Here is a 13,850-nt window from a genome sequence, read left to right on the forward strand (position 1 = left end):
TCAATTGTAAAGCGCTTTGGATAAAAGCGCTATATAAATGCAGTCCATTTACCATTTAATCTATTAGCACATATATACACAATTTGTCTCAAAAAAGGTATATCTCAAGTTGTCAGTGAAACTCAGTCAGGTTTCTTAAATGGTAGATTTATTTACAATAACATCCGTCTTATTCTAGATATATTAGATTACAGTGAAATGATTGAGGATAAGGGCTCCATTTTATTTCTCGATTTCAAAAAAGCCTTCGACATGATTGAACACCCCTTCATGATCCATATTCTGAAGGCATTTGGTTTTGGGGACAAGTTCATAAAGGCCATGGAGACTTTATACAAAAACATTAATAGTTGTGTTTCATTACCACATGGCACCTCGCCTCGGTTTGATGTACAGAAAGGAATCCGGCAGGGTTGTCCGGCGAGTCCAGGACTATTCATTTTAGCGGCAGAAATGCTGGCTATTATGATAAAGAACTGTGATAACTTGAAAAAACTTAATGTATTTGGAACAGAGCTCATAATAAGCCAGTATGCGGATGACACAACCCTGTTCCTCAAGGATGAACATCAGATTCCTGTCGCAATACAGAACATTGAACTCTTTTCAAAGGCCTCTGGACTATACCTCAATATCCAAAAATGTGAGCTGCTGTCTATTCATAAACATTCACAGAATGTTATTTTTGATATACCTGTAAAAACTGTGGTAAAATACCTTGGTATTTATGTAACAAAAGGAACGTGAGCTGCTTAATTTGACAAACAAAGTAGAGGAATGTAAAACGTAGGCTTAATGTTTGGTTGCAAAGAGATCTATCCATTTTCGGTAGAACGTATCTCACCATAATGGAAAGCATCTCTAGAGGTGTTCACCCTGCATGTTCATTAGCACTTAGTTTAGACTTTGTTAAATCTATAAACCAACTCAACTTTAATTTTATATGGAGAAATTGATCTCACTATATCAAAAAAGCTATCACTGTAAAAGACCTCTCTGAAGGTGGACTAAAGGCAATAGACTTTGAATGCATGAATGGAACTTTAAATCTGTTAAATTCCCTGGCAGTATCTGGCACATATTCCCTCAAACTATATTTGACAAAATGGGTGGTATAGAATTTATCTTAAAATGTGATTACTGTCAGGGTTCTGTGTTTTCCCTCTGTCTGTGTTTTCCTTGTTGGGCCGCCAGAGGGCGGAACTTCTGTTTTGTGTCCTGTTTAATTGTATCATTGTTTTCTATTAGCCAGTTATTGTTTGCTGGTTGTCTCGTTCTCCCTTCCCTCTCTGTGGCCTGATTGTTCATTGTGCCCTCCTGTGTCTCGTCTGCGTCGTGCCTATTTAAGTTTCCCTTCTCCCTGGCTCAGGTGCTGGATCCTTGCCTGCTTGCTCGTTGTTGTTAGTTTGTTTGACCGTGCCTCCGATCGCATTTCTGCCCTGACTGTTCCTGCCCTGTTCTGTTTTCTACGTGTTTTTGGACTTTTGTATTTTCTTGTTTCCTGCGTTTTTTGAAGTTTTCTTTGTGTTTGTGAGTTGCCCTGCGAGGCTTTTTGTTCCCTTTTTCGTGGAGTTTGTAAGTAAAGTCTTTGTTCTGCCTATTTTTGGAGTTTTGTGTTTTTCCCCGCACTCTGCGTTTGGGTCCATTCCCTCGCCCTCCCTGACAGAAGGATCCAGCCACTTCTGGACCCAGCAGAGTTTTTTTCCTTCTCTTCTCCCCCTTTCCCGTTTCCGGGTTTTTTTTTTCCCCCGTCATGCCACCGGTGTGGAGCAAGCCGGTGGTGGCTGGGGGGACCTCCGGCTCAGGTCCTGCCGTTGGGGAGTTCCGCGCTGTAGCCGCATAGGCGAACCTGCCCCAGTCTATAGTGTGCCAGTTGTTCAAGGACAACATGAGAGACCCCCTCCACGGCGGGCTAATTTACTCTGGCGTGGAGAAGTGTGGCGATTTTGAGGTCCTGTTTGCAACGGCTCTCCACTGGGACAAGTATCTCTGGGGGGCCGCGGATATGCCCCCTCTGGCGGAGAGGTACTCCCAGCCCAGCGCACCGGAGCCCGCCGTCCCACAGGAGCTGCCCGCTCTGCCAGGTGTCCCGCAGGGGCCACCGCCGCCGGCTCAGCCCCGAGTCCAGGAGGGGCCTCGTGCGCCGTCCAGCGCCCAGGAGAGGCCGCCTGCTCCGTCCGCTGCTCCGCAGGGGCTGCCTGCTCCGCCCGTTGTTCCGCAGAGGCCGCTTGCTCCGCCCGTTGTTCCGCAGGGGCCGCCTGCTCCGCCCCATGTTCGTGCTTCGCCCACACCTCGAGCCTCGGAGAGGCCGCCAGAGCCGCCTCGAGCCCCGGAGAGGCCTCCAGAGCCGCCTCGAGCCCCGGAGAGGCCTCCAGAGCCGCCTCGAGCCCCGGAGAGGCCTCCAGAGTCGCCTCGAGCCACGGAGAGGCCTCCAGAGCCGCTTCGAGCCCCGGAGAAGTCTCCAGAGCCGTCCAGAGCCCTGGAGGGGCCGCCTGCTCCGTCTGTTGTCCCGCAGGGGATGCCGCAGCCTGCCCTGGCCGCGGTTCCACAGGCGAAGCCACCTGCCCTGCCCAGTGTCCCTGCCCTGCCCAGCCCAGTGTCTATGCCATGCCAAGTGTTCCTGCGCCCGCTGGTGTTCCCTCGCCCCCTGGTGCTCTCTCGTCCCCTAGTGTCCGTGCTCCCCCCAGTGTTCTCGCTCCCCCCAGGGTCCGTTCTCCCCCCGGGGTTGTTGCTCCCCTAGTGTCCGTTCTCCCTTTGGTGTTGTCGCTCCCCCCAGTGTCGTTCCTCCCCCTAGTGTCCGTCCGCCCCCCGGTGTCATCGCTCCCCCCGGTGTCCGTTCTCCCCTTGGTATTGTCGCTCCCCCCAGTGTCCGTCCTCCCCCTAGTGTCCGTCCGCCCCCTGGTGTTGTTGCTTCCCCCAGTGTCCGTCCTCCCCATAGTGTCCGTCCTCCCCCCGGTGTGGTCGCTCCCCCTAGTGTCCATCCTCCCCCTAGTGTGGTCGCTCCACCTAGTGTTCTCGCGCCACCCAGTGTTCCCAACCATGTGTCTGCTTGTTCACCTGCCCCCTTGTCTATCTGTCTGCCTGCTTGCCTGTCTACCTGTGTGCCCGCGTGTTTGTCGGCCAGCATGTTGACCTGTTTATCAGCCCCCCAGGCCGTCGGCCCGTCGGCCAAGCTGTTCTCCCGCCTGTCTGCCTGTCTGTCGGCATGTCAATCTGCGTGTTTTTTGTCCTGTCTGCCAGTGAGTCAGTCCGTGTGTCAGTCTTTGGGTTCACCCCTCTCCTTCCCTGCTTGTCTGTCCCTTAGTGTGTCGGTCAGTCTTGCCGTGTGCCTCCCCGCCTGCTTGTCCCTTTGTCTGTCCTGGTAGATCTCCCCGCGTCGTTCCGGTGTCTGTGTCAGTCCGTTTCTCTGTCAGTCTCGGTCCACCCCAGTGTAGTGTCCATGTCCAGTTCCATGTAGTGTTGAGTCCGCTCCGTGTCTGTCTTGTGCCCAGTCCTGTGTTGTGTGTGTATCTGTGTTATGTAGGGTCTTGGTGTTGTCTGTTCCTGTCTTGTTAAGCCCAGTCCCTTCCTGTCTAAGTCCAGTCCGGTGTGTCTGCCTCGCCCCAGTCCAGTCCGGTGTGTCTGCCTCGCCCCAGTCCAGTCCGGTGTCTGCCCAGTCCTGAGTCTCCAGTCCTGAATCCTGAATCTCCAGTCCTGAATCCTGAATCTCCAGTCCTGAGTCCTGAGTCTCCAGTCCTGAGTCCTGAGTTTCCCGTCCTGAGTCCAGTCCAGTCCAGTTCCTGTTCCTGAGTCCAGTTCCAGTCCCTGAGTCCTGTTCCCCGCCTGTTCCTGTCCAAGTCCAGCCCGAGTCCCGTTCCCCCGCCCGAGTCCAGCCCGAGTCCCGTTCCCCCGCCCGAGTCCAGCCCGAGTCCCGTTCCCCCGCCCGAGTCCAGCCCGAGTCCCGTTCCCCCGCCCGAGTCCAACCCGAGTCCCGTTCCCCCGCCCGAGTCCAACCCGAGTCCCGTTCCCCCGCCCGAGTCCAGCCCGAGTCCCGTTCCTCGTCCGAGTCCAGCCCGAGTCCCGTTCCTCGTCCGAGTCCAGCCCGAGTCCCGTTCCTCGTCCGAGTCCAGCCCGAGTCCTGTTCCCCCATCTGGTCTGAGTCCTGTCTCCTGCTCCCACCCTCTGGTTCACTCCCTCCCAAGGTCGGCCTCCTGGGACGTCAGGAGCCGTCCCTTGGGGGTGGGGGGGGGGGGAGGGCGGGGGGTCACTGTCAGGGTTCTGTGTTTTCCCTCTGTCTGTGTTTTCCTTGTTGGGCCACCAGAGGGCGGAACTTCTGTTTTGTGTCCTGTTTAATTGTATCATTGTTTTCTATTAGCCAATTATTGTTTGCTGGTTGTCTCGTTCTCCCTTCCCTCTCTGTGGCCTGATTGTTCATTGTGCCCTCCTGTGTCTCGTCTGCGTCGTGCCTATTTAAGTTTCCCTTCTCCCTGGCTCAGGTGCTGGATCCTTGCCTGCTTGCTCGTTGTTGTTAGTTTGTTTGACCGTGCCTCCGATTGCGTTTCTGCCCTGAATGTTCCTGCCCTGTTCTGTTTTCTACGTGTTTTTGGACTTTTGTATTTTCTTGTTTCCTGCGTTTTTTGAAGTTTTCTTTGTGTTTGTGAGTTGCCCTGCGAGGCTTTTTGTTCCCTTTTTCGTGGCGTTTGTAAGTAAAGTCTTTGTTCTGCCTATTTTTGGAGTTTTGTGTTTTTCCCCGCACTCTGCGTTTGGGTCCATTCCCTCGCCCTCCCTGACAATTACAATCTCACCAATTTGCCTCTTAAACTTTCTAAATATTACCCACAGGTTTTACTTTTTTGTTAATTATTATTTTACAATCACAACTTCACACTTCATAATACACCATGATGGAACAATAGATACATACTTCACAGAAGAAAATCACTGTTTTATAGGAACTGGATGGATAGGAATATTTGGTGCGTAATGGACCTATTAGATGCAAATAGGGATGTATTAACTTACAATGATTTTTTAAAAATATGACTGATTGCAACCTCAAAGAGTTTAAATCTCTCATCAATGCAATACCCAATGCATTCCTTATCCTAGCAAAAAATATATCATTGTATTCTCAGTCCCAATGTCATCTCCCCATGCCTTTTATAAATGGAATTCATTTTCTTGATAAGTGTTCTAACAAGTTCGCAAGGTCTATTCTAACAAACAATTTATACCCTGCTCAGTCTTGTAGAAATAATATTTTGAATATTTTTGACCAACCAACAGTATCCAAATTGAGAATGAAGTTCTTCAAATATGAAGTTCCACCCAAAGTATTTACACTTCCAGTCAATCTTTAAGTTTAAGATTTGGCTTTGAGACCAACTAATGTGTTTTCTGTAAAGGTGATATTGAAACAACAGAGCATGTCTTTGTTTCATGTTCTCATACTCAGTTGTTCTGGAAACAATTCACGGAATGGTTAAGTAGCAAAACCACAGCAATGCCTGTTATAGATCACAATAGTATTATTTTTGGTGTCTTATTAGAAGACAAAAAATTGGACCTAATGGTCAATGTTTTGCTAATTTTAGCTAAATTCTTTATTCATAAGGCTAAATTTATAAAGACTCCACCCATCTTCACGTGCTACTATAATGAAACTCAACTCTATGTTAAGTCCCTGAATTTAATGATTATCCAAATGTGCTAAAGACCTCTATGTACCACTAGAAAATGATCTGATCGCTTAATCAATCCTTTTTGTTTATGATTTATTTATGTTATGGTTATTTTATGTTTTATTCTATTTATTTATTTATTTTTTATATATCATTTTGTATTGGTCTGTGTATGTTTTTGTCTCATGGGACGTCTGTTCATTGTAGAAGGAAAAAAAATATCATTGTAATGAGTGCCTTATTGTTTGTAAATTTATCTACCGAATAATAATAAAAAATAAATAAATTTTTAAAAAGTTCACCGTTCACCAGAAATATGTACGTTCAATGAACGCCGCTCTTTTAGCGCGTTCATGCACAACACTGAACTACAATGTTCCGAATATGGACAACTAAAAGCGCATCTTAGATACTTCGCCCCGTGCGTTCTTACCGTGTTGTTTCATGCAGACAACCAGTTATTCACGTGGACAACCCGGTGAAAAATATTACTTCATTACCAAGGTTGGAATTGAAATAAAAAAAGGAATATAGGCTACCAGTCACAAAAGTAAAACGAAATGGTTGTCAAATGGAGAATGGTTGCTCACGCTCACCCTCCTGTCCACTCATATTTATCGACATCAATCCGAATTAGTATGATTGTATAAAAATAATTGTTAAATTGAATGCAAGCTAGGCATAACATGTTAGGCCTACAAATCTACTACTGTACATATCATCATTCTTAAGTTTCAAACATCATCGTGCTAAAAACATCTCATATCCTTTTTTCTTGAAAGACAGACTTCTGTGTTATGGTTAATATGTGATTATGATCTGTTTTAAATGTTGCTGCCGCAAGGAAATGTGGGACGGCATTATCTCCTTTCCTTTCGTAAAGGACGGTCCAGTGTGCCCTATGCTAAAGGAGATAAGAAAGGAAGCACTGAAGCACCTTTCCGTAGCATTTAGAGAATTCAACCAGCTCTTATCATGGCTGCCACTTATACTTCCGGGTCATTTCACTCAGTTAGGAACCTTCCTAAGCAAAAAAGACTATTCAGACGCAGCCTGAAAATGGTAAACTCGGTCCACTCTCATCAAATCTAAAGCCCACTGCTAGAAACTTGGGCGTCATATTCGATCCTGACCTCAACCTAGGCCAGAAGAAGATGTAAAGAAGGTTATCCAATCTTGTTTTTATCATCTGAGAAACATTGCCAAAATTAAATCTTTTCTGTCCATCTTTGATCTGAAGAAAGTCGTTCATGCTTTATTTCTACATGCCTTGACTATTGTAACTCTCTGTACACCTGTCTTACCCAAAAATCCCTCCGTCGTCTTCAACTAGTACAGAACGCTGCAGATTGGCTTTTAACTGGCTCCAAAAAATTTGACCATATCTCTCCTATCCAGCATCCCTACACTGGCTGCCAGTCTCTTTTAGAATCTATTTTAAAATTTTACTCATCACATTCAAGGCCAGGTCTGGTCTAGAACCGACATATATTTCAGATCTACTCTCCCCCTATGAGCAAATCCGTAGCCTGAGATCCTCGGGCAAAGCACTGTTGGTCATTCCAAAGTCTAGGTTAAAAACAAAAGTAGACCGGGCATTTGCGATTAGAGCTCCTAGACCAAGGCTCCAGAGTGCGACCATTTCGCGACCAAAAATCTGTCAAGTGCGACTAAACATTTTCATTGGTGGCACCGGTGCGCCTGACATTTAGCAGATCTGTCTCTGTGTGTGTATCAAGCGGCCAAAACCATACTTCGTTTTTGAAGCTCATTTCCTGGTCTTGTTGTTCCTGGTTGCTCACTAGCGCCATTGCGGTTGGCTCCAGTATAGGTGTTTTCATATCCGGTTTCCATGTAAGTCTACGGTACAAATGCGGTCAAAATACAAAGTCCATAATTTTTTCTCACAAGAACAAATAGTCACAATATGTCTATTTTATTCGTCTTATGACTGTCCATGGGTCGATTTCATGATTTATTTTTATATGATTTTTTAATCTGGGCACTGTTATAATATTTGTTGTGGACCAATGAGGTACAGTTTCCGTCACTTCCTGATTAGTGCCGAGGACTAAGCTACAGTAGGGGCTACAGTCTATGGTCACTGGGGTGGGAGGTGGCATCAAAAAAATTATTGACTTTGTATTTTGACCGCATTTGTACCGTAGACTTACATGGAAACCGGACATGAAAACACCTACACACAACAAGACCAGGAAATGAGCTTCAAAAACGAAGTCTGGTTTTGGCCACTTGGTGTGTATCTGTGCAGCGTTATTTTTTCCCCCATCCGCATTCTGCGAAGACACGCTACCTACTATGCCTCTGATTGGATCTGACCCTGATATTCTTCTTCACTGAATACGGGTGGGGGAAAAAAGAATGTGTGTATTAGTTCGGAAGCCGAGAGCGGCCTTGTATGCATTTTTTTTTTTTTTTGTTAATCCTATTTTTTCGAAATCACGAATTAATTATTGCGTTATCACGAGATAACAAAGTTGGTTTTCTCGAGATCACGACTTAATTATTTCGTTTTCTCGAGAAAACAAATAATGATTTCCACTAGATCACGACGTAATTGTGTCATTTCGACTTGAGACTGGCTTGAGGCAACAGTAAACCAAGGCAATGTCGGAGGAAGGAAGTTGGGTAAAGTTGGAAATATATTCACAGATTCGAACTTCCCGGATCAATGACTCATAAGCGAAACGTTGTTAAAACACAAACGACACCTCTTTAGTACCGTAGTAAAGTAGACAACGAGCTACAACCAAGCGGCCAAAACCAGACTTCGTTTTTGAAGCTCATTTCCTGGTGTTGTAGTTCCTGGTTGCTCACTAGCGCCACTACGGATGGCTCCAGTATAGGTGTTTTCATATCCGGTTTCCATGTAAGTCTACGGTACAAATGTGATCAAAATACAAAGTCAATAATTTTTTCTCACAATAACAAATAGTCATAATAGGTGTATTTTATTCGTCTTATGACTGTCCATGGGTCGATTTCATGATTTATTGCGTCATTTGGGCACAGTGCCAATATTTGTTCTGGACCAATGAGGTACAGCTTGCGTCACTTCCGGATTACTGCGGAGGACTGAGCTACAGTAAGGGGCTACAATCTGTGGTCACTGGGGTGGGAGGTGGCGTCTCTTGGCCTTGACATTGCGGCTCCGACCACGGTCCACCTGTGCGAAGTCAGAAAATGCAGGCATCCCATTTTGTAGTGGCTTCATTATAGCGTGTGCTATTTACAGCTGCACTAGACGACCATAAAATAATCCTCCTCTGAAGTTTTGCGGTAGCCGAGTCATTTTTACTATTTCCTTTAGCCCACTTAACCAAATAATTCGTTGGCAGAAAGCGTAATCAGCTAACGCTTATTTGCTATATGTGGTAGTCCAGTAGCCTATGCTAAAACAGTTCGCAACTTCGGCTACCAAGCCATTTGACTAGCTAGCTAACCCTAACCGGAAAATATTCCATCTGTCAAACGTGTTTGACGGCTTGTCAGTCGTGTACATTACGTAAATGTCTACCTGGGCTAGGCTGCACGAATGTGACAAAGCTAGAAGCTAGCAAGAAAATAATATTAATTAGAAATTCAATGTACATTATTTTTGTCTTTATGCAACAGGTGCAAAGTGCGTTGTCATATTTACACGCCTGTAGATCAGTTATTAAAATACTTGGTAGATTTGTTAAACACCGCTGACAGTGTTAATTTTTATTCGGTAGAAAGTGACTTGCGAACGATCGGTCAGCTAGCGTCACCCAGCAAGTGAACACCACAAACGACGATGGAGTAGCTAGTAGCAGTTACTGGCTCATTAACTGTGTGGCGAAAACCTACGACGATAACTTGCTCGGTTAACAGCAGGTCTACCAGACAGTTATACGAAAATTAGCCTAGTCAAATCACCAGTAGCCTACACATCTCTGATTGATTGACCATCATCAGTGTGGTCGATGTTCTTCCCCTGTGGTTCATATTGCTAATGCGTGAGCTAACCACGGATAGCCTACCTAGCTCCCTGGCAAGCTGATACGCTAGCTAAGCATATTCGTTTTGCTGAGAAACATAAATTGAAGATAACTGAACATAATTGTATTATTAATGCCATACATATAACGTGATTACATGACACAGTACAGTCACGGATGGAAATTAAACTCCGTAAACATGTGATAATATATTTCAAAACAACGGCAGACAGTCAGCTAGCCTCAAGTTCGTTCAGGTTGATGGGCTTTTCCGCATCGGACTGTCAATCACATTGTAAAAATCACAGAACCGCTTAACTCTATGGTTTTGGCTCCAAATCGAGAACATGGCCGCGCTCGCCATTGAGCTTCAAAACGTGTTTTACAGACCCACGGAGAGGCAATGGGTGACGTCACAGCTTTGTCCATATTTTTTACAGTCTCTGGCTACAACCTAATTTTAGCCAAAACGAGCCGTCCTCCGAGCTGGACAAATAACATTGGTCTCTATGTACAGCCGGCTGTGAGACGAGTGCGCAGGGGCCGTCTAAAAAGTGCAACACCGAAAAGAAGTACTACAAAAATATTCAGTAACTTCACTCTTATACATTGTAGCGTCCCCAAAATCACCTCACACATCAATGGTCTCCTGTTGGTTATACTACAACACTTAGTTTGTAAAAATGTGCTTTAACATAATTTTGGGGAATTTTTATTGGGAAAATTATTCAATAACTTCACTCTTATGACAGTGTATTCAGTTCAACCTCCGGGAGCAGTGCACACTTTTGTTTGAGTTATTTGAGTTTGATTTATTTATTTGAGTTTGTCAAGCACTTTAAACATCAGCACTTTTTAAGTTTATTTTTTAAACAATTGAGGTTATTGCGATTTCTTATTTATGCTGTGATTTAAATAAAGAAAAAAAACATTTATCTGCACCTTTATTCCTGTTTATAAGCATTTACATAATGTGTTAAGACATTACCAATGTGTATGGGAACTGACAAAAAAGGTAATGCTTAAAATGTATTATTGCGGCACCAAAAGGCGTGGTGAAAAATTTTGGGTGCACCTAAATTATGTGCTGGTGCACCTAAATGAAAAGGTTAGACGCACCAGTGCAACCAATGTAAAAAAAAAGTTAGTCTGGAGCCCTGTAGACTTTGGAACGCCCTGCCCGAGGAGATCAGGCTTGCTGAGTCAATGCCTCGTTTTAAATCTCTTCTTAAAACACATTTTTTAAATGTTGCTTTTAATGTTTTAGCCTCTTAATACCTTTTCTACTCTTATTTTTATATATATTTTTAACATCCTGTTATTTACTATATTCTATTAATCTTGTATTTGTATCTGTTCCTCTGTTTGGCCCTCTTTCATGCTGCTCCTATTTTCATGTTAATTTATTCATATCCTTTGTTTTAATGTGTCCCTTAAGCTGTCGTTTACATCTTGTATTATTTTATTTCTTTTTATGTGTGTAAAGCACTTTGTAACTTTGTTTTTGAAAAGTGCTATACAAATAAATTTTATTATTATTATTAAACTGTGTGACTCGGCCATTAGATCTAACGCACCAATGTTAGCTAGCTAGCTGGTTAAGAGCGAATGGTCCCCATAGCTGGCTAATTTACAGTAAACTGGGTTAGACTATATTATGCATTTGGTGAATTAACGTTATGATTCATTTGTTTGTTTTCTTACACAAATCGGTTAATTTCACTGATCGTCAAAGAAGTCGTACGGAATTTATGTAGTCTAACATAGCTAACTATTAGTCAGGGAATCCAAATGTGAGCCAGTACAGGCTAACTACTGTGATTTGCTACCGTTAATGAATTTGTTAGCTTGCTGTCTAGCTTGTAAAATCATATTTATTCTTGTTATTTATAAGTAGGAACAAATCTACCTAGCTAACTAGAAATATATGAATGTACAGAAATTGAAGTGGATGAGTGTATGTCTGTGGCAAACACTTCATCACAGGTTAGTTAATGATGTTAAAGTCAACAATTATAATGTTAAAAGTCAAAGTAGTGAATGTTGATGCTGCATTGAAAGGACAGTACAGAGAACATACTGAAAAGCCAAGGAAATCCCAGATTAATGTTATCCTGTAACAAAAGGGTTAAGTCAGCTAACAGCGAGCTCGCTGTTTCTTAAATTTTTTCTAACGACGCCGATCGTTGATCGGCAACGACATAACATAATTGTTTGCCTGACTGGCCATAAGATTTGGGCTCCTAATAGCTAAAAAGCAATATGGTATTCTTATTTTATGCTATTAAATTAGCAAAGACCTCGGAATTTGCATTTACCGCCAGAGGGGCCGCTTTCACCCAAAAAGGGGCGGGGGCGTGACGCAAGGGCATGGGGTGGGCTGCTCTACGCAACATAAGCCGCGTTTCCACCAAAGTAGTCCCAGGAACTACTTTTCAAGGAACTAAAAGGTTCCTTCAGCCCATGGTTGTCTGCGTTTCCACCGCGGTCTAAAGTCCCGCGAAGATTAGGCAAATTAGCCTACTGACGTATGAAAAAGCGACGTTGTCGTCGGTCCATCTGTCATATGATTTCTTCTGTAACCCCATACTACCACCGAAGTAGCCTACATTATTTTCTAATAACCGGGACAGCCCGGAGGGGTTTATTCCACATATATACAACGGGTTACCAACAATGACTATATATGGTTACTTTTGTATTTATTGATTTTCATATATCCTCTCAAACACATTCATTAACAGCAGAAAACATGCACACGTTGTAAACAATTTGCTGTTTTATTACTTTCTCGTCGTCAATTCCATATAGGCTAATCGCAAAATGACAAGAATAAACTCGGACTTGCGTGAAAATGTAAATTAGTAGTGGTACAGCCACCGTTTGCTTTCCTTCGAAGTTACTGCTAGCCGAGCAGCGAAGTGTGCCCTCCAGATGCGAACCATGCACCATAAATGAGTCCATAGTCTTCCTGGTCTTTTCGTGGAATTGAAAAATGGCAGTAAAATTGAGTAAAATTACGGCAGTCTGAAAAAGCTAAAGGGAAGATTACTAGAATTAACCTGTTATTTTACCCGGATAAAAAGTGCGGAAGGTGATTTCCAGTTTGCTTGTACTGTATCACCAATGTTAATTATGCAGAACTACCGCATACCTCACATAACTGTATCAAACGTTTTGAGTCAATTACAACGGGCTAACAAAGAAAATCCGGAAGAAAATATTCAGCAACCGAATTAATCCGTTTGAATGTTTTGGTAGCCTACGTAATATGCTGTCCGAGCACGAATGCTTAGCATTTTACAAAACGAATACTAAAGCAAGAAAAGAACAGAAGAACACACGTTATAATTCCAAGACGTTGACAGGCTATAACCAAAAGTAGGCTACTGCGCCGCATAACATACAAGTTTGATTTTAAGTTATTATAGCCGCGTTTCCACCGCAGGAACTATACCCCGGAACTAGGAACCTTTTGAGGAACTCGGTGCGTTTCCACCGCAGGAACTAGGGTCTAAATTTAGTTCTGGGGGCTTTGTTTTACCCCCCAAAACGTTCCTGCTCGGGGGGTAGTACTTTCCGAAAGTACAGGAACCTTTTGGGTGGAGCTTGCAGCGCTGAACATTTCTGATTGGTCGAGTACTCGCAGCATTTGTGTTGTATTTATTTTCCGCCATTACCCGCCATGTTTGAAAATATGCAGCGGCAAACCAATTTATTTTCATAATAACTTCAAATCAAACTTGTACGTTATGTGGCGCAGTAGCCTAGTTTTGGTTATAGCCTGTCAACGTCTTAGAATTATAACGTGTGCTCTTCTGTTCTTTTCTTGCTTTAGTATTCGTTTTATAAAATGCTAAGCATTCGTGCTGGGACAGCATATTACGTAGGCTACCAAAACATTCAAACGGATTAATTCGGTTGCTGAATATTTTCTTCCGGATTTTCTTTGTTAGCCCGTTGTAATTGACTCAAAACGTTTGATACAGTTATGTGAGGTATGCGGTAGTTCTGCATAATTAACATTGATGATACAGTACAAGCAAACTGGAAATCACCATCCGCACTTTTTATCCGCGTAAACTAACAGGTTAATTCTAGTAATCTTCCCTTTAGCTTTTTCAGACTGCCGTAATTTTACTGACATTTTTCAATTCCACGAAAAGACCAGGAAGACTATGGACTAATTTATGGTGCATGGTTCGCA

This window comes from Anguilla anguilla, chromosome 7, assembly GCF_013347855.1.
Source record: "Anguilla anguilla isolate fAngAng1 chromosome 7, fAngAng1.pri, whole genome shotgun sequence".
Lineage (NCBI taxonomy): Eukaryota > Metazoa > Chordata > Actinopteri > Anguilliformes > Anguillidae > Anguilla > Anguilla anguilla.